General features: G+C 35.7%; 1 long non-coding RNA gene across 6 annotated transcripts in view; it reads right to left on the bottom strand.

The window, feature by feature from the left end:
* The window catches only part of LOC107314326, a 167,263-nt gene that overhangs the window by 75,600 nt on the left and 66,141 nt on the right, over positions 1-25,522 (bottom strand). For 2 of the 6 annotated variants that reach the window (XR_001555341.2, XR_001555338.2), the window contains exon 1: positions 5,833-6,051. The exons of the other annotated variants lie outside the window; for them this stretch is intronic. This is a non-coding gene — a long non-coding RNA (uncharacterized LOC107314326). Of the gene's footprint in view, positions 1-5,832; positions 6,052-25,522 lie in introns of those variants that run through there. 6 annotated transcript variants of the gene reach the window in all.

The following is a 25,522-nucleotide window of genomic DNA, read 5'->3' as shown; positions in this document are numbered from 1 at the left end:
AACCTATAAACTGGTTCTTTGTTTTACAGTGGAAGTTTTTATCTTTCTCAGAAATTTTCTCCCGAGAACACATTTCCTCATAGATTTTCTAGGTCAGAGTGTGATGGTGTGCCTACACACCACCCCTTTTGGTGGCAGTTTCTTTGGGCAAGCAGTCAAGCACTTGCCAAGTGCATTTGGAGATAGAATGAAATAAAATGAAGCTCGTGCATTCTGCATAGCTGCATCTGGAATTGCCACAGTTAACTCACTGGTAACCTTGGAAGCAAAAAGAGCACTTGTATCTGTTTGCAGACATTTATTATACGCTGTTAATTGCATATGAATTTGCCACAGGATCTCACAGGATCATAATGAAAATCAGGTAGAAAGGGGAAAGAAACAGTATAATTAAAGGCAACAGAAAGATACAACATTTGATTCAGTTTCCATGGAAATAAAAAGCTATAAAAACCTTTTCTTCAGTGTTTTCTAACAATTCTCTCTACTTGGACACCTGAAACTAGACTACAGATACTACACAACTATATAAATTTTAACTTCTCAAGAGACATTTCATTATTTAATTCAGGCTTTTTTTTTTTTTTTTTTTTTTTTTTTTTTTTTTTTTTTTTTTTCCGCCATGGAATTCAAGAAAACTCCTCAAATGAAAATTTAGTATGCATTCTACAAGCTCTTTAACACAGGGATATTTTTGAAATGTTGGGGGATGGGGTGAGGAAGTGTTTTCAGGAAAAAAAAAACAAACAAGGTTACCATAAATGTGCTTGCAAGGTGAAAAGGTACAAAAGTCCAGTTATCCACTACCAATATAAAAATAAGGTACATAACAGACCAGGAAAAATGCCCCTGAAACAATAAACTTTTACACAAGCATTCAGTCTAAATCAGCATCCTGTTTGATAATAGAATCTACATCTGTTGCTCATTGAATATACACTTTGATGGAATGTAAAAAAGCCCCAGGTGCTGTTAGAAGAGGCCTGGTGTTTCATTACCTCACATGATATGTTGGACGCTTTATCCATCTCCACCTCCCCCAGGTGCTAGGAAAAAAAGCTACATAATAGTCCTAGAAAACCACAATCCCACACCCTAAATAATTAAATCTCCCTTTAAGCATGCTAAGTCAACATACATAGAAAAACACTTTCATTTAGATAACGTAGAACACATTACATATCATTCCTTAAAAATAGCCCTGGAGTTCACTTTTAGATTTATGATAGTTTCAAGTTTAACTAAGCAATTCCCTAAGCACAACAGCACTTGCCTTGTTCAAGTAACAAGGCAATTATATATACACGCACCACATATTTTTATCTTTTTAAATTCAGATACAGACAAGCAATTCATTATCATGTATGGGTATCCCTGAAAGTAATAAGCTTGTCATTTTGCACCTACATTAGTATTTCATGTCAAAAGATAGAATAGCATGTTCTCACTCTTAAGCCAGACTCTAATAAGCAAGAGAAGAAAAATATTCTTCATTTAACTTGTAGCACGTATAAGACGGCTTGGGTTCTATTTATGTGTTTCAGTATATGCTGCTCTATTATCCAAATTTCACAGAACATTCCAATGTAAACAGTACTGAGAAAAAAAAAAGACAAAAATAGAAGTATTTAACAGTCATAAATATGTGTAGACATCTAAATTTACAATGTCTTTAAAGCACATTTATGGCTTGTAAGCAGATTTCTTTTAAGCTCCAGCATTAAACTTTGATAGAGCAGGGTAAACACTGGTCTTGCTTCTGCTAATTCGGACATGAATGTGCCACATGGGATCATTCGTGACAATTACACGCAAGACTGGGCATTTTCCTTATTGATAGACAACTTGTAAAGCAATAACCAAAAGTTTTACTTGCATTTTAGAACCTTTCCTGGGTATACGTTAAGATCTGGTATAGTGTCTTTCACAGGTTGGCTTAGGCTGGAGGAGAACTGAAAGATCATCTAGTTCCAACCTCCTGTCACGGGCAAGGTCTCCAGGCAACCTATTCCAGTGCCTAACTATCCTTCGAGTAAAAAAATTTCTTTACATATAACCTCAGTTTCTCCTCCTTCAGTTTAAAGACATCCCCCCTTGCCCTGTCACACTAAGCAAAAAGTCAGTCACGCTCCTGCCTGCAAGCACCTTTTAAGTACTGGAAGGCCACAGTGAGGTCTCCCCACAGCCTTCTCTTCTCCAAGCTAAACAAGCCCTACTTACTCAAACTATCTTAACAGGAGAAGCACTACAGTCCTCTGATCAACCTTGTGGTCCTCCTCTGTACCTGCTCCAACAGCTCTGCATCCTTCCCACACTGGGGGTTGCAGGCCTGGACACAGTACTTCAGATGGAACCTCACAACAGCAGAGCAGAGTGGGGGGACAATCCCCACCCTCTCCCCACTGCCACCCCTCTGTTGATGCCTATGTGTTCTCTGATATTTTAGCAATTTACTGGAAAAAATAAAAGAAACAATCAGCAGCAACAAAGCTCAAAAGTGAAAGAATGCTTTAGGAAGCAGTTCATAAAGAAAACCAATTAACAGAGATATTGGTATTTGGTTCACCAGGCTTAAGGAAGATCTCTCATCCAGCTGTAAAATTTAAATCAGGAAATTATCATGGGATGTAACAGTTGAAAAAGTTTTGGGTAGTCAATCATTAATATAACCAACTACAAAATACAGCTGTGATCAAAATCACTACTAACAGGAGCTAAAAATGCCCAAACTAGAACTCTGAATAAGCAGGGAAGATAATATCCAATGACAGCTATAAGAATACAGCCCAAAAGATTGTGTTTTGCTTTAGTTTTCTGATGAAAGAAATACTGAGGAAATGAGAAGTTTGGAAAAGATCCATGAGACCGATCAGATTGGTAACCATTCCTTAGAGAGAGGTTCCAGGACTTACATCTGTATTACCAAAGAAAATGTTAAGAGGTGGTTTCATCTCATGCATTAACTGGCTACATGGGAATTAGTAATGTAATAAAAGGGAGTACTTCTATCTCTTTTCAGAAACACCAATAACTGTAACTTGGAACTAGATGAATCTTAAGTTGACATTTTTAATCACTAGCATTGCTAACTATGCAAGAAACTCTGAAGACAACGGAGAATTCTCTCATTACTGGAAATACTTCAACAGAAAGATGAATTGGTCAGTATATATAACATCTTGCTTATCCCAGAATGGAATAGAATACAAGCTCTGAAACCACAGAGAAGAGACTGCTGCTTAGCTTCAGTGCTGCATATTCAATTCTCTCAGAGGCAATCACTAATTGTTTCTTTAGCTTTCTGGATTTTTACCCATTGCAGTTTTCGTGTCCTGTTAAGTTATTTCCACATTAAGTTATGTGGAAATGCTTCTACAGGACAAGTCAACCTCAGAAACTCTGCTTACATACACACATACCACATACATGCAATATGTGTTTAGAATTTACAAGCTTCTGTTTCCACACAAGAAAATTATGTTTAAACGGAAAAAAATTAACGATGGCTCAATGATGCATTTTCTTCACATCCCTCAAACCACTCACAGCAGCTTTTTATGAAAACAGCGCTTTATAAAATAACAAAACCACAACAAAGTAATCACTTCTATAGGAAAATAAAAAGAGAACAAAATTAAACAAGCATCTAATCTGAATAAGCGGAATATTCAGGGTGCTTGCTTGCCAGCTTCAAAAGAAAAGAAAAATGATTCTTGCCTCCTAGACCGCAAACAGTTGAAATGCATGCTCACCGCAAAAAAAAAAAAAAAAAAAAAAAAAAAAAAAACAAGAAAAAAAAAAAAGATCACTTATCCACATATTCACTTATCTCACTATGACCACAGATCTGTGAAATGAAAAACTCTTACACAGGCAGGGTAGTCTAAACTGAACGCACCTCCCTCATCCAGACTCTCTCCCTGCTGCACAGCACAAGAACAGCCTTCTACTTCTACCACAGGTAGCATAACTCAACACAGAGGTTCCTCTTACAGCCCACAGATAATTTGCTTAAGCATAAATTAGTATTTCTATTTCCTTTCAAAGAATTATTGTAAATATTGATAAGATACTGTATTATAAGTATTAATTAGATAAGTAGTATATCTATGTCACAAATGGTCTGTACAGCTCATACTCTTTCTCTGTTCAATAAAACTAAGAGCTAAGTAAACACACTAAGAAAATAATAATTCAAAAACCAAAAACCAAACCAACTATCTCCTGAATAGCCAATGCAGTTCTAGATAGAGACCACATCTGAAACAAAGGCCTTTCCTTGGGCCAGGCTGCACTGAAAACAGAGTTTTGAATACCCTGAAGTACTCAAATAAAAGTGAGGAAATCAGGTCACTGCAAACCTAAGCATTCCTTTCTCAAAATAGAGAAAAACATATTTACAAGCATGTGCTATTTTATAGATGCATATGCAAACACCACAAAGAGACTACAACAAAAACTGAGAAATAATGTAAGGAATGCTCACTGAGGTCATGATCAATAACACAGGGTGTGAATTTGCTTGATAGTACATGAAGAGAATATTAGATGAAGTGTCACATAGTGTCTGCTGCAGAGACAAATGCCTTTTCCTGCTCCTCCATTAAAATTTGCCAGACAACTAACTAGTGCTTTCAACACCTAGGGAAGTTAAACAATAAGGTTTTAAATGTAGACAATTCAAGAGCATATTTAAGATTCACATGAATATTTGGAGGATGCACAGGAGGGGAATCTTTGTGAAATTTTAATCCCCTTACATTAATCATTTATTGCCGTATCACAACATTATCATGAAAATCAGTTGATCTGAAAATTCAGCACAGCAGTTACTATAGAACAATATTTAAGCATGCAGTTTAACAGTGCATGCAAATCTCTTTTGTGCCAAAAGAAAACTAAACATATGCTTAAGTGTTCTCCTAAGTTACCAGGAGTAACATTTTACTTCAGTAGCCTACTCTGTTTCCAAGTCTAAGGGACAGAAGGGAAAAATACTATCAAGACGTTCAGATATAATGCAAAGAATCCAATAGAAATAAGCATGTTCTAAACGCAGTCTTGTAAGTGGGCTAAGGTGGACCCGAGACGTAAAATCTAGGAAACATCAAGTAGGAGTGGGGTAATGACTTAATGGAAACATCTGGCACTAACAAGGCTTTTACTGATGCATTTTACCATGAGTCAGACAAGATTATGACAAGCTGCTAAGGGTTCAGAAGGAAATTACAAAAATAACCCAAAGTCTAGAAAACCATAGAAGCTTAAATGTTAAATCAATTAATTCCACAGCCCAAAAGGTAACAGGACAATTATTTTATTACATAAAATTACATATACAAGGAGATTTGATAGCACTGTAGTTGGTTTTTTTCCTGTTCCCTCCCTTCTTCACATGAACAAATATAAAGATAACTGTAATTTGATTAAAAATAAGCTGCAAAGTTTTAAACAGCAGGGCAACTAACCACAAGAACTCAGACATTTTATGACTGAAAGTTCTAATACCAATGCTAAGAAAAATGGGTATTAAATAAAAGCTTATATAACAAAATATAAAACAGTAAGTCTGAATCTACAAGTGACTGAAGAGAAAGGATACAGCTTCCCTGGTTAGAAGATATGAATATTGAAGTAAACACTGCATGAGAACTGAGTTGTAGATAAATAAGATTATCAAATATAGTGATGTGCACATGCTACCAACTCCTTATCCTTTGTATACTACTTAACATTCATGAGCACACATTAATTTGTTTAACCCATATACATCTTGGGAACTTTCTTCAAACCCATACGTATGTTTCTCCCTCAGCAAGTTCTTACACTTACCAGCCTTCACTACTTCAGGAAACAAATCTACTGCTAAGAAGGAGAAATAAAAGTAGAAGCCATCCCTCCAGATTTGAGAAAAAAAAAAAAAAGTTGTTACTTCATACGTCTCTCCTGATATTATAAATAAGGTCTTAAAAATATCTCTTCCACAGTGCTATTAGCCTTACTATGCCTACAGTAGGCCTGCCTCTGCTGCCACAGCTTCATCCTAATACATTCATGTGTCATCTGCAACGCACTCTGAAAATAAAGGCACAACCAGTCAAAATATTTACATACTTCCTCATGAAGTATTTCTTGCAAAGGCTAAACAGGCATAAGAAAGCTACGATGACTATGTTCACTTATCATAAGAAAAGAACTTCAAGAATTTCCTGGCGTGCAGGAATAAGAAAACTAAGCAACAGATCAATTTCTGGAATGCAAGGTAACCTGTCGTTAGCCTTTCTTACTCTTTTTAGTCAGTCCCTCAGAAAGGACAATCAGCTGGTAACAGCCTTTTTCACAGATTCCAAAAGCTGTGACATAACTAAAAGAAATACATGTTCTACAAGGTTCAACAAGATTGAGGGGTGTTTTTTCATTGTTGTTGTTGCTGTTTGATTTTTAAAGTTTGATGAATGATGCCAGTTTACATGGATTATTTCTTCTTCCCATTTGCTAGACTGTGATCAGAATTAAATCTAACACATACCTTCAGCATTTAAAGTTATATTTACTGCTGAAAATTAATGGTAGAGAAGGAATCAGGATCATAATAATCTTAGCAGCTTGATCTTCCAGCCTTGTAAGAAAGGGTGTGTTTCTTACAAAACGAAAAAGCATTCATATGGTAACATGTGCTACTAAATTAATTTCTGCTCCAATAGACTAGTAATAGCAATAATATGAAGGCTTTTGTTTAAAAAATAAGCCCTATTTTAATGACATCTAAATTAGTGAAACAGTTCAAAGAGGAACGTTTTTCCTAATTGCCTTGTTCTGGTAAAATGCTCAATATTCATAAAATAGCAAAAAAATAAAAAATAAAAATAAAAAAATTAGGAGCAATAAGGCAACTTTTAGGACCAAGTTCCATCAAATAATATAAATATCAGGTGGTGTCAGAAAACAAGGCCATAAAACAAAAATGAATTCACATACAGTAACAACTGGCACACAAAGGTTAAAGAAAATTGATTGCTAACAACTGATATATACGACAATAGCAGAGGAAGACAACCAGCCCTGACAATCACTCAGCATATAAATTAATATTCTTACCTAAGAACAAATTAGAGATGGAAGATAACAATACAAAAACTTTTGATTTTTGTTGGAAGAACATTATCATAGTATAAAAGAATTTCTGATATCCTGGGGTAGATAAGAGATTGAAAAGAGAAGCAGCAAGAAAAAGGTTTCTAATTTTATCTAGTTCTACAGGTCTTATCTCATTAGAGAAGCTAACATCATATTGATCCACTTGCCAGTTACTCAAACAGAAGTTAAGACTGAATTGAAAAAGCTGTAAACTTCACAACTGTTTAAGCACTAAAAAACAGTTTCCACAATTCCATAGAAAAAGATTCAAAAGGAAAAGAGAAATGAATACAAAAAAAGTGGATGATATTTATTAAGGTCATTGAGAGCATGTGTTTCCTTTCTCTCTGCCTGAAAAGTTCTAGATAGTAGACGTTTACTTTTGTGTATTAAAACACTTTCATAACTCATCCTGCAATCTATCAGCTCACAAGTCATACATTTTGACATTTCCTTGGATGAGCACAAGTCAGACACTGGCTCAGCCAAACGTTTGAAGAAGGCAATGTGTTCATTTATCCCATTGACTAACGGTTTTTTGACCATATGCCATTTAATCTAGCAATCTGAGTAAAGACCAGAGGAGCAGTTCAGTTCCCAGCTTGACCACACTGTTTTGAAAGCAAGTCATTTATGCAGTGAACTAGAGATCAGTTCAAACAGTGCAGCACAGTGCCAGTCTAACTGCAGAAGGTACATCGCTGCATTATGAGCATTATGGCAAAATTTAACAAACCCTGCTCAATCAGGTAAAGCGTGTATACAACTCTGCAGTATTAAGACCAAAGCCATTCATCTTCCAGCTTATTTCAGAGCTCTGTATCATGCAAGTTTTACTACTGCCTCCCCCAGTAGCCCCTCTCCCCTACTTTGCCCCCCCCCCCCCAATCAGGGAGAATATGTCATGGCTATTTGTTCATTTTCTTCAGAAAAATAAGTATAAATATTTCCCTACCTTATAGGGGGAAATGAGGTAATTAACTGTGTTCAGTCTACCCTTTTGCCTCCCACTACAAGAAGAGCTTCCACTTCTTGATGCACATGCAAGTCCTTCTCTCTAGATACTCCAACCTCCTATTTACACTGGAAATCTGTCTTCATAGAACAATTTTAAACTACGTTCTTAAATCCCGAGTAAAGTTCATAAAAAGATGTATATTTTGGAATTTTACAGTTCTGTACTTTTATTTGAGTTTTTATAGAGTTTTAATTATTGTAGATGGAAAAGTAAAGCAAAACATTCTCTAGAGCTACATATTTAACCACCTATAAACTTGATTTACAATCATGTGCTGACAACACTAAAAAAAATAAAAAATCAGATTTTAACTGGATACATAGTAATAGTGCTGAGATAATTCATTATTATTTAAGTTGAGTCAGGTTGAGTGCTAAAATTTTAAACAAAGTAAATTAACTAAAGCATGAAATAAAGACGTTTGGTTTGGGGCTTTTTCCTTACACTTTTTTCTTGCTCATAGTGATTTCTAGAAAGGCTTCCAAAAGGAAAGCACTAACGAAAAGGTGGGGAAATTCAAGCAAGTGAAAATTTTAAGCCAAAATGTCTCTGAAACTTCACAAAACATTTAGGTCTTCACCTGCAAAAGGCTTTGTAGCATCATTATATTGTAGCTTTAAAGTATCTATTTTAACAATGTGAGAGGTATTCTCAACCATTCCTAGAAGCAGAATGAATCCTCAGCTGGAAAAATAAAGTCAGTGTTACTGAAGGTTTTATGTATTACAGAGTTGATTTTCCAAGCAGAATGAAGGATATGCAACCACATTAACTTGAAGAATTATTCATTTATGGTTTAGGATTAGACCACTAACACTGAGAATTTGTAGTATGTGGTACCATACAGGACAGGCAGGAAAGCAGCAAGGCATATTATGAAAAACTTCAGTGAAGGGGAAGGGGCTATGACAGTGGAAACAGGAAGCAAGCAATTTCTCAAAGGTACACGTAGCTGTAAGCCTAGGAATCTGTAGGACAAAGCATACAGCTGAGGTCATAAGAGTTAAGGGTCTCAGATACTGAGGCCTCATTTCTGAATGAGGAAGAAGCAGTACACAGAGCTCTTGCATCCTGCTTGATTATAGCATTCTTTTGACTGATATACAACGGAACTCAGCGCACGGCAATTTTTCTATAGCTATTTTCGCTAATCCTGTACTCAACTAGTACAATACTACCAAAGATCACACACTAGTGTTGCCAAGACACCAAGGCCAGGTGTTAGCTTACGTACAAAGGCTGAGATGAAAAGTGGGAGAAAATGTCTTCTCTGCCCCCTCCTAGGTTAGCCTACACACTGTTACAACCCACACCTAAGAATCTGTAATAAATGCTACTGGAGTATTATCACATGATCCAGATAACATACAAACTACAGGATTAGCAGCTATAAGGACTGCTACTCTAAGCTACAAAACAATTCTATATCATTTGAGATTTTCTTGAGTGGCTTAACTTTAGAAGCACCAGAGAGTTCCATAAGTCTATTAAGATTTACTAAGATATTTACTCTACTTTACCTATTAAAAGAAAAAAAAAAAATCCTCCCTTTGATCTTTCCTTCTGTTTACATGACATTCTCTTGAAATTATACCCTTTAGTGCCAGACAAAAATAAATGTCAATTTAACATTTTCTCCTGCCAACCTTCATAATTTACCATACATACTTGACAGAATATTACCTAAAAATTACATCCATCAAAAGTACCAATGTATAATCTTACAAATAAAAAGAGAAAACTGTAAGCAATTACTTTCTCACAGTTATTCCACGGACATTAAAAAGACTTCAAGAAACGAAATTACTACAATGGTAAAAATACTTAGTGTTACACATCTGCAAGACACCTGTTTTCAGATCAACTGATTTGAACTTTAAAGCCCTTGTTTTATTCCAAGATAAGAAAGTTCATGATTGTGTAAGGTCCTTCTTCCTCAGCCATGTACTTCCGACCTGCCTTGCCTTGAGGAGACTGGAGTAGAATATAAAAAAATGAAAGCACTAAGTGTAACCAAAATTTGTTTATTGACTGAGACCTAAGCAGTTCCTAATGAAACATGTGTGCCAAGAAAGCAACTTCGGTATTCTAATAATCTCCCAGCCACCCATTACTTTTCTGTTACTTCAAAGATCGCGTGTGATTTCTATGAGAGGGAAAGAAATGAGCTCTCAAACAAAAAATTAACTCAGTTCTAAATTAAAGTACTTTGACACAATCCATCTCCCTTATGCAGATAACTTAGATTTTATGAAGATGTCATTGAGATTTCTTACTGTAACACTAAAATCTACAAAACTCACATTTTCAGAAATCACACATCTTAAATTCATCTATTATACATTAAAAAAAAAAAACAATAAAGATTTGCATTGCTTTTCTTCATTTCATCTGACTTGATTTCCTAGATTAGGTAAAAAAAAAAAAAAAAGAAAAAAAATATGATTCTCCACATAACCTTTTCAAAAGGTTGTGGCTTTTGACGTTGTTGTTTTGTACACCATTTTGTACTTCAGCGTAAGTCACAGAAAAATTAACATAGTTTGGAGATTTCTGGAAAGAGTTTAATCATGTTCATAGCCATATGGAAGAACTAGAGGATGCTCACTTCAGATTTTCGTATTAGTCATTATTCTTACATTTGGCTATTACCACCATTTGTCTGAGTGTAACGACAAATCTGCCACAAATAGGTAGCTTCACACATGGTATGAAATGTCTCGCTAGGACATATTCATTCTTCTGAGTCGACAGTTACTATTTGTAGAGCTTTATATCTTGATTTTAACATTCAACACAAATGTTTTAAAATATGCTCGTAGGAGTCCTTAATGACGTAGTCCCTGTGTCACAGAAATTAATAGAAAAACTCCTACTGATTTCAGCCCTGTTACCAGAATAAACCAACTAAAATCCCTCCCTTGTAATACCACTTCTTGGCATTTAGGACATTTTTACATTTGTTTATGTTTCTCTATAACGACCGATTCTTCTTTTGGATGTTTTGGATGTAGGTTAGAGCCAAAAATCTATGAAAAAGCAGAGACTTCCCAAATCAATTTTCTAAACGCATTCTGTATATCATTCTTGCCTTCTTCCCTTCCATTAGGGCAATAAAGAACCCCTTTCATACCATGAAAGATTTTCAAACATCAAGTTTGATCATAATTTCCTTTTTGGGGTTGAAATTTCACATCCTCAGGCTGTCCTGAAAGCACCAATTTATGAGGATTAAACTGAAAGTACTATCTCTTATTTATTTTCATGGAAGCTACAACTGAAACAAAGAGGACAATAACACTATTTGATAGAGCAAATTCTCAGCTACAAATATATTTTTTCGACATAGCCACCACCATTGGCTTCGCTTTTTTGTCAGTAAGGAACAAGAGCCTGCATGCCATACTTGCAAAAATCTGCACTGCCATCTGGAACATGGCTTGACTTTCATGCCCCTGCCGTCATTGCTGAAACACAGTACACACTGCTTCACTGCATTCACACCCACTGCTTAGCTTCCATAAACATTCAGCAAGAGTTGATGAATGTCAGTGGGTGCCATTTTTCCCTTATGGAGAGATTCAGTGACACACCTTTGCTTCACCGGCATCCTATGTCAGACACAATTTTGTCAGACTGTCCCTCTGCTATGAACTGTCACACAGCAATAAAAAATGCAATGGAATATTGATGTAAGGCTCAGTCTTTACTGCCACACCACCAACATCTACCTCTGACATCACGGGCCAACAAAATAAAAACAGGATGCATTACTTTCAGAGCAACTGTTGTACTTTTACCAAATCTCTAGAAGGAAACTTCCTTTTTCTGAGCATATCAGAAGTACGTCATTGCACATCACCAATATCAGTAATAACTTAGGAAACAAGCAGGAAAGGTCGATCCTTGCTCTAGGATTCCTAACATTTAATGCATATTCATAATTCAAGACATGAACGTGCACCAGTTAAACGCACCAGGATATATGAAGAAACATAAAGCATTTTAGTTATCAGCTTGGATAACTGTGTGACCAAACTGATCATTCTTTTCCCTTTTAAAGAGAGTGCAGGAGGAGCTTGAATGCTGGGCCTTCTGAAGGGCCCAGTATTTGTCTAGGCAGCTAGAGAAAGTGGTGGTGAAAATTCATAGAACACATTCAGTTGGAAGGAATCTTGGGTCATCTGATCCAAAGCCTCACTCAACTCATATCGAGCTTTTTATACAGCAAGAGAAATAATTGTACAATGCGCTGTACTATGAATATCCCATTGAAGTATAAAACATTAAGTTTCATTCTATAACAGAGAAATAAGAACTGTCTCCTCAGAATAAAACAAACTAAGAGTAGAGAGCATTATAGTTTGGGATAAGGACATCTCCTTTCAAGAAGCTGGATTATTCTTACAGCCAAAAAAAGAACAATTTTTGGACACTTTTGGGAGAATAGCGGCCTTATTATAGCACTGAATGGAATTAAATTTTTCAGGCTTCCAGGCAACCCTTCTCTACTTCCTTTCTTTCTTCCAAACCACCTTGCACTTAAAGACTGAAAATATTTTAAGATTTATTACCATGGATCTTCTGTTATTCCTAACCTCATTTGATAGAACATTAGTTCTCAGAATATAAAAAGTTTTTTGAATGTCAACTCCAGAGGTTACTTCCTTGAAATCTAAAAGGTGCTTTGATTTCTTGGGAAGAGTTATTATAATCTTCTTTTTTCAAACTTAGACTACTTTGTATGTAAGCAAATCAAATTGAACACTGTTGGAAAGCAGGCACCAATTCCTTGGGTGCTCTTCTAAGGCTTGTGATAAGAACTTACTGAGTTTACCAATACATCTTAATGAAAACCTACATTAAAATGAAACGTAGGCCTTAACATTTAATCCAACTGCTAAAAAAAATATTAGTAAGCATCCTTGACTTTGCTGTCAAAGGATTAAGACCTTTTATAGCCTTACCTCTAAGACTTTCTATACATGATGAACTGGAAATAATATCAGAGTACGTCCCAAATCATTCCTATTTCCTGTCCAAAAGAGAAATGACATGAAATAAATTCATTATCCACAGTCAGACTTGGCTTTTTGAATTATTTAACTTGGGAATTTTTAGACTACTATACAGCATTGCAATTAACGCCATCCAAAAAGACTGAGAACTCCCCATCCATCTCTAAGTCACCAAAAATTTACGTCACTTCTATTTACTCACTTACAGTGGAAAATAGCAACAGATTGAAGAAATCAGGTTCTGTAACATCTGAAAATACAGTCTGAAAAGAGTGCAAAAAGAAACTAACAACAAATGTCTGTTATTAGCTGGATAACAGAATAGGTGCTAATGAAATTACTGGCAAACATTCAGCTCATCTCAGACATCTGCTAGGAATGAAACCATTGAAAAAAACAACAATACATAATCACGTTACGAAGGTTTATGCAGATATTTGCTCCTGATTTTGTCTCAAATGGCTTGGACTCTTTGGACTTTATTCTTCCATTGCCTGCTTCCTATTTTTTCCTTCTTTATAATCATGTTTAACCATCAAATCCACTGTGCGTAGCACTTCAGAAAACACTGACCAGCTTTCTTTCATTTAAAATACATACTGAATTTGTCCAGTTAATGATTAAAAACAAGTCTGGGATGTGTTTCAAGACTGTACCAATATCCCGCAGTACTACACTGTTTCACATTTTGTGAACATTATGCAAAGCCCTGTTTATGATTTCTATCTTCCCAACCAGTGTTTTCCATTTCCTTGGTAAAATATCCAGTGTCACCAATTTTCAATTCAGTTCAAGGTTCAGCACAATTAACCTCTCAGAAGCAATTGCTCCAACCCACACTGAAAATGTTTAAAATGGAAGAATGAGAAGATATGCCTTAGGCTATCTTTTCCAAAACTTATCACAAAATTCTCACAAGTTGCATGATGTCCAACCCTGAAGACATACTTGTAAGATAGGCTGAAAGTCAGCAGAGAAGAGACAGTTCATCAATGGAACCTCAGAATTACAGAATCACTTGAGTTGGAAGAAACCTTTAATGGTCATCTAGTTCAACTCCACCGCAATGAACAGAAATGCCTACAGCTCAATTAGGTTGCTCAGAACCCAGTCCAACCTGCCTTCCAATGGTTATAGGGATAGGGCATCCACCACTTTCCTGAGCAACCTGTTCCAGTGCTTCTCAACCATTATCATAAGTAACTCGCATCCAATCTAAATCCCCCCTCTTTCAGTTTGAAAACATCTTCTCCTGTCCTGTCACATCAGACTCTGTAAGAGTCTGTCCCCTTATTTTAATAGTCCCCCTTGAGATACTCAGAGGCCACTAACAGGTAACCTCGGAGCCTTCTCCGGGTTGAACAGCCCAGTAGCAGTCTTTTTCTAAGAGTAAAACTTGGCACTAGATGTTCTTTAATGCAGAATGAATGAAATCACATACTTCCAATTCCCTCTCCTCCAGATTCTTTTCATGAAAACGGGAACTCAATTTATGCAATCTGAGTAACAATAAAACACATTAAGAGCATTGGAATAAAAATTTACAATGCCAAATTCCATCACACACCCTGATTTTTTTTTTTATTTTTTATTTTTTTCCTTTCAGTAGTCTTATTTCAAATGTAGACATCAAGTTTGGATCCAAAACAGTCAACAGAAAACACTGGAATATTCCTGAGATCTAAAGAGTTCTGAGCATGAACAGTCTCAGGATAATAGTGTCCAATAAGTGAGATATTCTTCTAAGTGAATAGAATGATTAGAAAAATATAACCACTGTCTTAGCTGCATATATGCCTTCAGAAGAAAGCATTCACTCTGAGTCTCTAGTGGCTAGCATGTAGCTGTGATTTAAGCATCCACAGAGAGAATTGGATATTCAGGACTCTCCTTATCAATCACACACAGATCTTTATTCAGTATGAAATAACATACAGTTTTTTTTTTTTTCCAATAAAACAGCTTTTTCTTCACTAAATCTGTAAAGAACCTAGGTCCTTAGCTGGAAAGCTAGTGCACACACACCATTGATTTGCTAGCAGGAGAGGCAGGGCTGGAAAATGCAGGAATGCTGGCATATCTCAGGATGCCCTATGACAAGAACGGGTACCATGTAATTGCACATCAGCAACACTATTTTGTTTTTCCATCATTTTTCCTCTAGGAATACACATAGATTCCAACTCACATTCTAACACTCATGGAACATGTTGAACAGATCGGACTGAATCTACTCACAAAGATCATGAGAATAAAATTTATATTATTCAGGGAGGAACTCCTTAATGGAAATTAATTCACTTAGACAAGATGAGCAACTTGTATTAATTCTGATGTGGCTAGATCTACACTGAGACTACTAACAGCACTTCCCAGACAGATGTTAGCTCCATGTCAGAACATGGCAGGAACAGCAATCACTTGTGTTCTGTACACAGCCACAATTACTAGCATCTCTTAAAGTAATAAACTATTTCTGCCAAATACTCTAAACCATAAAGAGACATTAAAGCATGCACAATCTAACTAAGTTAGACTTGGACTCTATTAAAGGACCCTAGCAATGGGGCCGTAGGTGCGAAAAAGTTAAGAGCAAGAAAATTTTGCAAATTGTGGTGGAATGAAAATCTCCTGTATACAGTTTTGTCATCTTCTATGTTCTTTTGAAACAACCTAAACTTTCAGTGCAAAAAGCATGAAAAAGTCATTCATTTTAGTCAAATGTTTTTTGAGTAAAAGGTTTTTCTTTTCTGTAAAGTAGAAAAGTGTCAGTTAATAGTAACTTAAAAGAAACTATGTTGCTCGAAACAGGCAACTCTAGAAAGCCTGAGGACATTTTGAGAATGATGCAAATAAAGCATATCACAGAGACCATTTAGTAGTAATCCTATTTTACAGGTGTAACTTTCAGTAAGGTCCAGGAAAATTCAATCATTAGAATTATGGGAGGTAAGAGTTTCTTATAAATATTACAGAGCCATTAAAAATGTCATCAGTTTAAAATGGACTTTAATCATATTCATTAATTATTAAGAATTCCTCTAGTTCACTGATGTTTTTAATGGAATGAAATGCAGTAACGTCACTGCTATCTATTTATAGACAACTCCTCTTTCAGTATAGAAGTGCCTTTTCATGTTGGTATCAAAGCAGGTTCTCCCTCTGTAGCAAGACTTCTAATCTTAAATGAAAGTAATCCATTACTTGCTGAATGAAAGAGACAGAACTGAGGTTGCTTATGAATCTCACAGTAGCCCATGTACTCATTCATAATACTATTGATAAAACAAAGTCAGGTTTATAGGATTTTTTCCTTTCCCTAAAGAGAGAATACATCCTCTTTATTAACATTTTTAAAGGTCTAAGAGATCCGAATGAATAATGTCAAAAAAGTAACCTGTTGCTCACTGCCAGTCTTTTCTCTTGACCCTTCTAAGCTATTGATGTTAACCTTTTCCAAGGTCAAGTGTGCAGTCTAGTTGCATGGGGTTTGTGTTTTTTTTTAATCCATAGAAGTATGCTAGCTAAAATTCTTATTCCTCTTACTCCTCATAGCTGCTGTCAGTTTGTATCTTTCCCAAAAAACATTCCATCATATTCCCAAATTACTCATATGAAATTATGATTATACTGATAACACAACCCCAAGAAAGTATTCATCTTTCAAGTGGCTTCAAATACCATCTGAAAAAGGACTACTAGACAACCTGTAGATAACTGTTACCGAAAGATGGTAGATGCTAAACAGAAGTGCCAACTGCCTGAGCTAGTCATGATTTATGCATCTCACTACTCCTATATGTTCAGAAGTAAGTATTGCAGCCTAACCTACCACAGCGATATCCACTCACAGCAGTTCAAAACACAGCCAAAAAGCGCTACATTGCAAAAAGGCCAAAAGTCTTCAAAGGAAAATTCTCACTCCAGCATTGCAATTACAACAGTATTAATTCAAAAATTCTCAAAGGTGCTACAGCATATTACCTATGGTTCTCCTTACCCCCTGAAATGCTCAGACCTTCCAGAAAAAAATCTATTAAGAAAGTTACTCTGATGAAAGTAGATAAGAACAAATAAATAAAACTTCCTAAAGTTAAAAAAAATAAAAAAATAAAAAATCCTAGCAGAATACATCTGTGGTCCTAGACCAAAAAGTTCATTCTTCAGAGGGAATAAATATATAGCTGTTATGTAAGAAAGTGCATGAGAACAATTCCTCTGGATTATGTGCGTATCTAGAGGCTGAACTCTTTTTTCAATAGAGCACCACAAACAGCAACCTAAAAATGATAAAAATAACACAGACTCTGCAACATAAGGCGGCAACCACATCTTCAAAAAAGCTGCCGGAGATAAAGTCTCAGTTCCTTCAGCTTTATGCCATCTTCAGATAAACCAGTTTTCATTCTGACCTAAGCATTCATGTGCGTCAGCTCCTCCGGTCCTATTTTTGGTTCACTCATCGAACAGTATCAGTGTCCTAGAGAGTTATGCCTGTTAAGTGCATTCTCTTTAGTGACTAGCTTTTTTTTTTTGTAGTAAAGAAACCTATTCATTATACATAAATCCAGGGTCCAACCACAAGCGGCAAACTGCAATAGGACATATTTGTAATAAATACCCTAACACTGTTATTCACACAGTTTAAAAATAAAATTGCAATTTAGTATGATGGAACAAAAGTTTTATCGCCTCCTTATGGAACAAAACAAAACTGCCTGGAAACCCTACACTGTTTTATGTGCTCTCACGAGCTTCAACCAGATAGTTTCAGGTTTTACAACTGAAGCAGATATTTGAATCTATAATCCAGTCCAAAACAATAGTACAAGAGTCAGTGTTTGATTTAGTTAATGTAAAATACAGGTAGAAAATCATGCCTAAACTTGTACCTCGTTACTACCAAAGCCTAAGCACTTCTTATCATTTATTCAAAATAAGAAATAGAACTAGGCTGCTCTCTGCCAACCAGTAAAATATTGGGTGATTCCTAATTTTATTAATATAGAAATCCTACTAGCAACTACAAAAACCCCTCTCTCTACTGTTTCCAGTAGCTATTTTGAAGCCTCCTATTTCCTTAGATTAATAGTTACACCAAACAGCAGAACCTCCCAAGGGTTCCCTTCACAGGAAGGCTCAATTCATCTTTACTGGTGACCCCCAACTCCTGAAAGTCTTTCTGCTAACAAGACAGAAATGCACGTGGACAACTAACCCTTAGAGAAAGCACGAGGACGGCAATACATTTTCAACTTCCAATTGGTCACCATATTCATTATGTAGATCATTCCTACCCAACAAGATAAAGATGACTGCAGATTATCAGTGCCCTAAAAGGCCTCGACCAGTTCGTGAAATGCTGTAGGTCACTAAAGAAGAGAGAACTCCCTCTCTTCTTCCAAATGAGGGAATGCTAACAATGAGACTTTGCATAACACCAGGATGACCCCTTCTATCACACAGCTCTGTATGACTGCAGATCACACTGAAACTGATGTTTTGCCATAGACCCAGAGGAAACGTTTTCAGGTCTGTTACCAGGCTGGTGAGAAGACATGAGATGACAGCCTGGAGCCATTCCCCCAGCAGACATACAGGGCCAGAAAGGAATAGCTTCTTCTGCCCTGGAGTGCACACTGAAAGCAGACCTTTAAAGCTTCTTCACTTTTTCTTTTAATTCACTTTTGAAAAAAAGACTCTGGAGATATTTCCTTTAAACCACTGAAAAGATAGATTAATTTGGTCCTTTTAACATTGAAAGGCAAGCCATACTGAGCACTGTAAGAATACATACAAGAACGAAACAGTGAAATTTTTGGCTCAGTACAACATTATTAAGCTCTTATAAATACCAGTATTTCAAGACATCAACTACCAATAGATTGCATTGAAATAGAGAATGCGGTGAACACTTTAAGAATCGTGTTTACTGTTGTACTCATGCTATTTTCAACATGAACAAAAGACAGAACAGATATACACTAGCAAAAAAAGCAAAAACAGGCTTGAAAAAAAAAAAACCAACAAAAACTTGACAGAAAGAACCAAAAGATTTGAAACTGTCAACCCAGCAGTCACTGGGTTATCAAGAATTCTTCTCATACAACATTTGCAGAACAGTTTGTGAAATCTGAAGGAAGTTAACCTTTTCACATCATTAGGATGATGAACAAGTGGCACATACTGAACACTGGAACAACTAGTACTTCATTTCCTTGCAGTCCTACCTGAACTGTCCAAGTACAGCCAAACTGCAGATGAGCCTAAAAGACCAAATATTGAATGCATATTTCTGAAGCTATTAAAGAAAGCAGAATTAAACTCACCATATCCCTCTACAGTGCTGTACTTATTCCTAAGATAATTCTATTCCTACCTAGCCAGAAGGTACTCTCATTCTTAGAAAACTGTTTTCTGTAGATAGGTAAACCAGGCCACGTATCAGTGCAGAGTTGCAATGGAAGGGCAATACTACATATAGATGAGTGCAAAACATTATGTAGGAGTTTGTGACAAATTGAGTCAAGTTCCCCTTCCCAACAGCAATAAACTCAGGTCAGAAAACATTTTAGGCACCTACCATATAGTATCAGACTGCTGTACCAAATCTGTTTCAAATGAACTGTCCATGTCAAGACATAAAGTCTGAGACGCTGCCATCTTTCTAAACCAGTAACATCTGAAATATAAAATTTAAAATACTATTGAACTTCAGTATGAGTCTGTAGGACTGAAAACATTTTTTAAAACAATTCAATCTTTTCAGGAAATCCTTTGGAACTGAATACTGTGGTTATCATATACCTATCTTGCTAATACCCTTAGTGATTATTCTTGGTAACACCCATACACGACTCTCATCATTAACATCTTACATAACAAAATACAGATGGATTTTTTGAACTCTACAGAAATTGCTCATTTAGCACAATATGGATGACAGAACCATTACTTCAGTAAATAACAATGTTTAAAAGCAATAATTCACAAAGCTACAATGTTGCTGCAACAATTAGAACATCTGCAATGAAGAAGAAATAGCAAATCAAACTGTAATTTGATAAGTGACCCATTACAAATGACAGATGCCTTGCCTTGCCATTAGAACATATGCTTATGTGACCTGTCCCATGCAAACTCAACTGGAAAAGATTCCAGAGGTTCCACGCTTGCTCAATTCAACTATACTAAAGAAGAATATCTCCATATCTTGCAAAAGCAGAACTAAATATGTTTGGGAGCTGAAAATGTAATAATCTCCCCCAATAAGAACCAAAATAACAATTCACACTTAGGCCTCTTTTAGGCAACATACAAAGTGGTAGAATACCTTATCAAGCATTCTATTTGAAAATTGGCACAGTAAAATATTCTCAATGATACACTGCAAGCATGAGATTTTCATAACTAATAAAGCAATGGATTTAATTCAGAATTTCCAGTCTAATACCCAACAGTCATTTATTTTCACTTACAATACACTGCAAAATAATTTTTTTGTCATAAAAAGAAATTGGAGTGCTCTCAAATGCTTCTAGCAACATTCAAGCATCTCAAGTGCTTTCTGCCTCATTTTAGTCTTCCATCCCTAAAGTTATTGTTTTATTTCACTTTTATTTCCACTTAATTCCATCTTTAATGGAATAGACAAGAATACTTATAGAGTACTCGGATAGCTGTGCACCTGAAACCAGGAAGCCTTGAAAACCTGGATCTTTCACCACATTTTCAGATTGTCCTCACACTGTATAGCAAAGTAGAAAATATAAACACCCAAACTCACTGATGCTATTAGATAAACAGACAAAACAGGTAGGAAAACTGAACATGAAAGTACATGTATATGAAGCTCTAGGAGTGAATATCATTTCAACTACTACTAGCCCTGCTCATTTCCAAATACAACATCTTTCTTTATGTCTTTACCTGCAGCTGCAAATGTGCTATTGTGCTGGATCTAACTCTTAATCCCTCTTTTAGCACAGTGAGGTCACAAACACCATGCCACATTTGTTGTATAGTAATTGTTTCTCTGATGAGATCTACTAAGCTATCTGCAGCTCTTCTACTGCTTCTGTATACTTATTCAATTTGTTTCTACTCAGTCAGACTGCATACTTAGCTCTTGCAGGGCACCCAATATTTTGCTTTTAACTACATCCTCTGGCAGAGTACAAGGAATGGACTTCTCATTAAAACTACCATGCATTTCTTATCAGAGAAGGGAACACTTAAGAATGATGCAAGTTTCCAGTGACCAGGACAGTCTATTTCCATACTTTTAAACAGTATTTAGACTTTAGAAACATAGGGCCTAAGAACACAGACTCTCAGCTTACAATTGTTTCTAAATGAACTTAATTAAGGACACATGAGTAACTCAAAAGTTTTCACTTCAGCTATCTACAGAAAACAAACAAAGAAAACAATCCTTAGCCTTAGCTCTTTAATTGCAGGCTTGCTGCTTACTCATTGCTAACAGGTTAAGAGTTCTTTTCCGTTATAAATTAAATAACAACTTGGTCATACTTTTTTCCAGGAACTCTACTCAGCGTCATGGTTCACATCTCTATGTGTTATGCTGACTAACAATATGAACTGTATGAACTGCTGTTAAAAGGTGACAGAAACTGTTGAATTGCTAAGGCTTGGGACATGGGAGAGCACTCGACTGTGATAAACACAGTGAGCAAGAAAAGTTATTGCTTTCAGAAAGCAACCTTTCTGTTGCTCAGAGAGAGTTAACACTATAAGATGTGGATCTTTCTGAAACAGATATATAATGGGAAACACTGAATAGTGAATTAAATTTACAGCTTTCTAGAAATTACTGGCAAGCCATTCTCCCTCTTCACAAAGGATTCTGAAAACTCTAACAGCACATGGCAATTCCTCCCTCATGATTGCAGAGGTTACTGAAAAACTTTTATCCATATGTTTTGTACCTAATACAATTCTAGCTTTCAGGTATAAATATAGAGTTATAACAGTTTTCACTGCTCAGGAACTAATAAAGTGAAGATACTCACACTTTTATTATGTATAAATATGGAAGATTTTTTAATCTTACTTAATCTGAACTAATATATATTGCAGAAAGTTTTCATACACTGAAGTCTAGAAGTTGAACTCATTAATACTTTAATGATTTAATGGACAAGAGAAGAAAGAATTCTAGATCACAGCTATCTAGTAGATCTTTACACTCTTATATGACTAGTTCCAAGTGCTATAGGAAGGTAAGAAACCCATTCTGAACCTATATGGGATACCTTTCTCCATTAGCAGTTATTTTTGTAATCACTTCTATAATTCACATTTTTCTCAAGAGCTAATAAGTTGCTAAGCCCCTTTTAAATTTTGATTAATATATGAATCAGGCAATTACCTGTTGGCTGGTATACAGTGGAATAATACAAGTACAGTTGTAATTACAGAGTAAAGGGATAGCCAGATGTTATCTAAGAAAAGATTCACCAATGCTGAGGCCTTCAGTCAAAATGGATGCTCACCAGTGTTGAGGCTCACCACAAAAACTCCACAAAGGAGCAATCTTCAGAAAGAGATGCTACCTTTGTGGTGGTCAGCCCTTAAACTGGATCTAGGAGAGGTGCAGTCAAGCTCTACCCCTCCAGGAGCACAGCAGAATTACCTTCACCTGTGCTCCCACAGCTGACTCGTCTCTTGCCTCAGACGGCTAATCAGAGGCTAAACAGTTTCCCTTACAGCTGGGTAACATCCATGTCTAAATAACAATTTCAATAAATTTCATAAGTAAAAAGCACTGTTTAAATTCTTATTTTTCAGATATCTTGAATGAAAAGGAATAGAACTCACCTAATTACAGCATAAAGTGTTCATTTACAGAGTGTTTCTGGCTTACCCAAGCACTGATTGCTAGGTAGGGGATTTGGACAATCAATTTCTTAAAATTATTATTGTTTTATTGTTTTCACACCAAATTAAATATCTAATTTTCTGTCAGTGTACTTAACAAAATACCAGACCTGAAGCTCTAGGCTCAAGTTCCAGTCAATGAAAATGAGACTGAATAGGAAATAAAGTAAATTTCTTCTGAAATACGAGCTTCTGCATTTCAACATTCCTTATAAATAAAAAACTGAATTTAAAATGATATTCCTACCCAGACTTTATCCTCTATCTATATTCTAGAAGATAGTAATGTTACTTTCTCACTCTACATGAGATTAGGATTAACTGGCATGTTGCCCTCCAACAACATAACATACTCAGTATTTAAGGTCCATTTCTATTGTACAAAACCATGGGGAGTATTAATATGGCTTATTACACAAACACAAAGCACAAGTTAAGCAAATTCATAGTGTTAATTATAAATCCTAAGGCTGGGGGTTTGGAGGGCACAGCTTTACTACTGTAAACTATTCACCAAAATTCTTCCTCAGTTTAACCAATACCAGAAGCCATCAACTCAGAAACTTGCTTAAAACTTAATAGACAATCAAATAACAAAGTTTTTCTTTTGCAAAACACATTTTGTCCAAGGGTAAGAAACTGTTGTTATATTTATACTCGAGATTCAACTTAAAAATATTTTTCCAAAGGATGAAGACCTTTTTTCTTCAGCTTAGACCACCTCTTAACTAAATTACAGCTTTCCTTTCACTCTTCCAGCATCCTCTACACAGACTAGAAAAAAACTAAGTTGCATTCTGCACATCACACCTTTAACCCACAAAAAACAAAAAAAGCCCCCAAAAACAATCCACATTTTTTTTCTTACTTATCCCCATTTTGTTACTTATCTTTTGCAGTAGAAGACCATGCAGACAGAGTAACTTTCCACTTTCTTTGTTCCACTAAAGAGTTCAGCCAGGTGCATCAAATCAGCAATGCTTTAATTACCAACATGTGTGAGCTACAGATCAGCCAGAAGATTTGCAGTCTCCTGGAACCTATCACAGTGCAGTTAGGAAATAAAAAAAAGGTTCAGATGCAAAATTAATTAATTTCTATGCTTTTATTAGTCTTAATAATGATCAAGTCATGAAAAAATACTGCAGAAGAACTAGATTCTATTATCACCTCAAGACAAACTTGTTTTCAAAGTACTTTTCAATGTACTATCACAAAATTACTAATAAACTTTCTAGTGAAAATGTTTCTTATATTTTTTTCCAAATGTACACAGACAAAAGAGTGCCAAAATCATGCAGAAAGTGCCTTTTCTTCTTAAGCGTGTGTCACCAAAAAAAGAGAAAATGGGGGAAGGGTTGGAAAGAGGAATTTATAGCTTCTGAACTGTATTTAATAAAGTTTCAAGCAAGTCTTCTATTAACATTCTTTATCTGATTCTACAAATAAAAGTTCTTTTGTGTTAGCATATTTTGCTAGACTTCAACATTTCAAAGAGGATCAATTTGTGAATTAAGTTCTTGAAACAGATACTTTTCATGTCTAGGAATAGAACAAAATGAAAAACCAAACTGAAGTACCTGATCACAAAAGATCTATCAACAACTCTTCTTAGAAAACCCAGTTCTCAAGAGGTTACAATTATCACAGCATGCCATTTTTTCAGGATAATAATTTTGTCCTAGACAGCTTTCTGTTGCATACTTTTGTGGCTTTTCTCCTTTCTTTAAATGAAGAATGACTGTGGCCATGTCTGCACAAAGAAAAGTTACCTCACAAGTCACACTTCTCCCAACAATCTGAAAAGAGAGAGGAACATAGACGAGGTCTGGATTACACTCATTTCTGCTATTGTGATGACTGAACTAAAAGGTTCGTGTTAACATACTATCATAAAATCTAATAATAAAACTGAGGAGTAGACTGATGTCATCCCTAGCTTTGAAGACTTATCTGCAGCTTAGATCACTAAAACAGTCTGTTTTTAGAGTAGCTCCTCGAAGCTAATTAAATGTAACTTTTTTTTTTTTCCCCATGTATTCATATACTCTTCCAAAATATTAATGCCAGGCATGCAAAGCAGCCGTTAGTTCAGGGAAGAAATGCTTGCCGATCCTTTATTGCATGGTTTGAATCAAAATTCACTAGAGACAAAGGTAAGTCAACTGTGCAACAGTGTTCCACATCACCAAAGAGAGCATGGCAAGGCTTTCCTGCTGCATGTTGTTAAAACCATTTTTATAGAATTCTGCAAAGGGCAGAAATAATAACAATTGAATTCATATTGCTCGTTATTTGTGGAAACTTAAAATGAACTGACATATTAACAAGGCTATGCAACATTTTTCATGTTTCTCTAAGTTCCTACTTTGTAATTTTACTTTATCCTTATATACTTCAGAGTTTTGCCATACATTCTTTAGAGATGGAAGAGTTTTGAAAGAGTGGC

This window comes from Coturnix japonica, chromosome 5 (genome assembly GCF_001577835.2).
Source record: "Coturnix japonica isolate 7356 chromosome 5, Coturnix japonica 2.1, whole genome shotgun sequence".
NCBI lineage: Eukaryota > Metazoa > Chordata > Aves > Galliformes > Phasianidae > Coturnix > Coturnix japonica.
Note: the sequence above shows the minus strand (reverse complement) of the source record. Positions and strands in the feature narration are given on the sequence as shown.